Source organism: Cygnus olor, chromosome 9 (assembly GCF_009769625.2).
Source record: "Cygnus olor isolate bCygOlo1 chromosome 9, bCygOlo1.pri.v2, whole genome shotgun sequence".
Taxonomy (NCBI): domain Eukaryota; kingdom Metazoa; phylum Chordata; class Aves; order Anseriformes; family Anatidae; genus Cygnus; species Cygnus olor.
The window spans coordinates 23921185-23926278 of NC_049177.1; the positions used below are offsets into that span (position 1 = coordinate 23921185).

The 5094-nt window shown below is 39.3% G+C and overlaps 1 long non-coding RNA gene across 1 annotated transcript; it reads right to left on the reverse strand.

Annotated features, from left to right (window-relative positions):
* Window positions 1-481: 481 nt before the first annotated feature.
* Window positions 482-1680, reverse strand: LOC121074894. Its single transcript, XR_005822602.1, has 3 exons — window positions 1549-1680; window positions 1207-1265; window positions 482-995 (listed from the first exon to the last, which is right to left on the reverse strand). It is a non-coding gene; the product is annotated as an uncharacterized LOC121074894 (long non-coding RNA).
* Between the last annotated feature and the right edge of the window lie 3414 nt (window positions 1681-5094).

Consider the following 5094-nt stretch of genomic DNA (forward strand, 5'->3'; position numbering starts at 1 on the left):
AGTCACTAATACACTCCATGTACAGATCAGGAGGGAAATACTTGTAGAACTGAAGTCAGAATGTTTCAGTGTGTTCTTAGAAAGAGCAGCCTTGTTTGGGGTGTAACTTTGACGTCTGAAGGGTAACAGCAGAGAGATCCCGAGGACGCTTAGCGGTACACGTATGTCCCTAGCAGAGTACTACAATTCAATATGAGAACTCCTTCTGCATCAGGACTGAAATAGTTCGTATGCTATATGTATGAGAGACACAGTCAGCCTATGTATCGTAGCTGTAAAATATGAATGTGTATGATGTCAATTGTTTCCATGCACTGTTATTTAAAGGAGCCTTTAGTCACTACCTTGTAAGCAGACAAATATACTTGCAAGCACATAGAAAACACCAAACACAATTGCCAAAGAGCACTGGGACATGCCCAGAGCAGCACAAAGCCAGGTTGCAGAGTCAGGTGGGAGGAGAGCCGTCCCACACCTCACCCACCCGTCCCCCCACGCACCGGGGGCTAAGAAGGGGTCTCCCAATCCCTGCCCACTTGAGAAGCAGCCACCTTGCCTTCCTCCAGCTGATGGCGACAGAGAGACACAGCAAAGCTTCAATCACCAGCATCCACTAACAGCATCCGAGGATGGGTGGCATGCCTTCTCGTTTGACAAAAGGCGGGACTCTGGTACCTGTTTGCTTCAGCAGCCATCCTCTGCGTGGCTCCGAGGCAGGTCAGCAGGGGTGCCCAGGGCTTTCCCGTTCACTTTAATCACTGCCTAAGTCTCTTTCAATGCACTAAAAGAGTGTTCTGGCATGCGGAAAGTCACTTTCAAGCGTTCCCATGGATCATATGCTATAAAATACTTCATCTGGTATCTGAGGTAGGTTGAACATTTCCAAATTCAAACAGACATTACCTTAGCTACCATGCTGCAGGAGCCCTCCTCCCATTTGTAATGCCACCAGCTGGAGCCCAGGAGATGAGTTTTGATTAGCAGCAAACACACACCTGAAATACAAAGCAGAGAAAAAAGCATCAGTCACTATTTCTCCTTCTTGTTACAGCCATGACCACACCAATTGATTTGTGCTGGTCCTGGGTTTGGTCTTTTTCAAGTTTGATTCATGAGGATAAAACAGGAAAAAAAGAAAAAAAAAATCTCCATGCTTGATTTAGCAAGCAGGTAGAACAAAACCCAGGTCTGACTAACCACACTAACCTTTCCAAATGCTGTGTTTCCATTGACCAGCTATTCCCCTTCCTCGCAGGTTGCTGAGGCTGCACAAGGAGGGAACAACAATTGCCAGTTAATCCAATTACAGAGCACTCTAAAGGTTGCAGAGATAGAATAGCTTGCCATTTGATATATGATTAGGGATGAATTAAACTCTTCATTCATGTGACAAAATTTTAATAAGAGCAGTAAATGACTCTGAGAACAATACAGAATATCTGCATTTGTTTAAGGATTCTTGGTGAATAAAATGGAAATGAGAAGACATGAAAGAAAAGAAGGGAAAATTTCCAACCAAGTTATAAACCATTCGAAGGATTTACAAACCTTTTCCATGACACACATCAAGTGGCACTCTGGGAATATGCTATAACCCTAGGAACGTGATATAAGAGAGCCAGGTCTGGAAAGGAAAACTGCCCCACCGCACTTGTGAAGCGGCAGTAAAGGTGAAACACAGAGCAGCTTTCTGCAGCCTAGGTCTGACCCTTCAAAGGAGATTCTAAGTACCGGGATGCTTATATTGGCCCAAGAGAAAATGCTGATAACAAGCAGGTGTTTCCACAGCAGTTAGCTTTAAAATCTGGTTGTTTTAAAATTGTCTAGGCATCTTAGTAAGCCTATATGGGCTCTGTGAATATCCTGAAGGAACAAGTCCTAGGGGATGGTTCTCAGGAATGTAAGGTCCTCACCTCCCTTATTTGCACAAATAAAGAACTCTGGCTCCTCCTTTCTTTTAGCACATTTCCCAGTGGAACAGTTTCAGCTTCAGTTAAATCTACTTGTCTACAATGGCTGCAAATTGAGTTATTCTTTGTAATGGTCAAATGTCATCAAAATACTGGGAAATATTTTAATTCAATCTTTGTACATCCTTTAACTTTCTATCTCTTTTGCTCTTTCAACCATTGTTGAAGCAGCAAAAAACATCTTTTATTTATTTATGAAGCTGTCAAAATCAAGGCATTAGATTAGAAAACACCTGTATAGTTTACCTATGGTAGCAAATATACAAGTCAATATTTTTACCTGAGAGTTTTTCAACCCAGATTGAAGACTAGGAGTCCAAGCAAGAGTCTAAATGTCTACCTTACTAAGAGCAAGGAAGCAATATTAAAAATCCGTAATTAAAAAAAATATATATAATAGTTTAAAATTAAACAGGAAAAACATTATCGTTATTTCATATGAGTATTACAACTGTAGTAAACACCACACATTTATTTATATTCATACGGGCTTGTCATTGCCTGCGGTCAAACTCACACTTCACAATGATACAGAACATAAAGTTCATAAAGCTGTTTTTAGTTAAGTTATGAGATGTTCCCATTCAAATATGAGCATAAAGTGCTCTTAGCTTCAAATTCAGATGTATGTATATTATGTGAATACTTTAAGATATGCAGAATCCTCCAAGTTAGCACTAATAAAACCTTTGGTTAAAAGCATTGTCCAGTAAAACCCCAGGATTTTGAAAGAGTGAAAATGTCATGGTTTATGTCTTGTCCCAGCCTAAGTTCTTTTTATGATACTCAGCAGTATGGAGTGTGTGTGTGTGTGTGTTTAACAGACGTATGAATGTGATAACCATCCATGCCATACATTTCAAAAATGAAGGACAGACATACATGTCCCACACAGGCTAAGCAAAATTTCTCCTTTTAACTGTAAAACACTGCTAACCATTTGTTCATGTTTTATGTAACACACTAACTTGTCTTTCACTTGTTTTTATTCCCAGCTCTCACCATTTATGTATATTTAATATTGTACTCTCGACTTGTGGCTTACTCAGTGGCTTACACTGAAAAGCATATTCAGCAAAATCTGTTTTTCTTGAAGCTCTGTCATTATTTACTGTAATTTAAGATCACTAATAAGCTTCTCCCCTCCTGCAAGGACTTTTAGACCTCAAGTTCAATTTTGTCATTCCCCTACCTTTTACTGTCAAAAGTATCTATTTTTACTTTTTTTTTTTCTTTTTCTTGTGCTCCTGTCATGGAAAAACTGGTTCTTTACTAAGATTTTAGGCAGCAGTTTAACAAGGGAATGGCTTTTTCTGTCAAAGATGAGTGTCTGCAAACCCACTGCAAAATCTGTTTCATCCTTGGAAATCTGTGGCACTCCAGCACCATGTGCATCAAGGTCCTGAATTTTACTGATGGGATTTTATGCTAAAACAGTTTGGGTTTTTTTTTGGATCCTTTGGATCTCAGTAGCTAACCTTCAGCATCCAGCGATGAAAATTTTGGCCTGTGTGACTCACTGTGGTCCTAGTGTGACCTGGGGCTGGGATTAAGGGTGAACATCTTGTAGTGAGCAGCCTGTTCTCTTCAAAGAAAACACAGCCTTGATCTCGTGAAGTATGTTTATGAGTCCCAGTGAGAAGTCACTTGAGCAGAAAGGAGTTAGTAGGGAGATTTATTCATACTCAGGAGCATGGAAATCGCTTCCATTTTCTCTCTAAGCTAGTGGCAAGGTTTTAACAGCACTGTTCTGGTAACATGTTAATGGCAAGCAGTTCCTTACAGTCAAGGGTTGCCTGTAACCCAAGTTTGAAACACCAAACTCAGATTTTGCAGATTTGCAATTTATATTTGGCTAGCTTACTTTTTACAGTTCCATCTAAATGTGAATGAAAGGAAGAAATAAGAGATATTTGAATTTGAGCAAGTCTTTACTCACAATATCAGCATTTCTGTTACAGTCTGTATTAGCTACCAGTTAAATGAATATGGTGTGTCAGTCTACATATAAACCAAACCTACTATTCCTATTCAAGAAATATATCACAGGATAAAAGAATTTCCTTGCTACAGCACAGTCATGGCCACCTCACTCTATCCCTGCTGGTGGGCAATGACAAATCCATTAGAGAAAATTAGAAGTTCCCCTGTCACAGGCAAGTGCAGTCAAACTTTTATTTTTATTTTTATTTTTTCCTCAGAGGAAATTAGCCATCAACGCAGTTCTGCAGGGTGCGATGTGCCTGGAAGACCACTGATGCATATTTCTTCAAAAGAACCGAGGACAGATCCAGATCCAGGCATCCAGGCAGTCAGGTATTGCTTTCCATCCCAGTTCAACTTTGGGTCTTGATGTACATAGACTTACAGCAAAGGGTTTCAATATTGGTGGGTTTTTTTTTTGGAATGCGTTGGTATTTCTCCTACGTTAAATTGTGTGCTTGACAACATATTGCTCTCGTATTATTAAAAGAGCAAATATCAGCAGATAGTTTACTCTCAGTAGCTCATTTATTACTGGAAAATATAAATTAAGCATATCCTCTTTAATTTATATCTTGTCTTGAACAGCTTACCTCAATCTTTTCACTTAGCTCTTGCAGCAGTCTTCTGAGAAATCCAGTGTTTCACATTGCCTGCCTCAGTATTCCTTAAATGCCTCAATATTATTTTTTCTATGTTTTTTTTTTTTTCTTTCTGACAGACTGAATAGCAATCAGTGTAATATTCTGGATGAACACCTAGCTTTCATCAGCAGAATAGCATCTATTTCCTGGTCTGTACTGCAGTGTTTATGCTTGTGCACACGAAACTTTGATGACTGGTTTGAAAACTGGTGCACATTGAATAAGGATCCTGTACTGATGTCCAAATATATGTGTGGGTGTCAGCAATGAGTGAGTGTATCAGCCTCTGCACTGACTTTTTGCCTTGTATTTTTAAGTTCCTCTAACATTGTCTACCTTTGTCAAATATTAGGATATTTGTATGTTACAAATGCTGTTATCTCACTATTAATAATGGAACCTCTTCATTGTGTCTTGCTGTGAGGATCATTTTTTCCTCATTTTTCATGACGCCTCTTCATCTGCAATAAAACTACCTTACAACTCAGTAGCTTCCA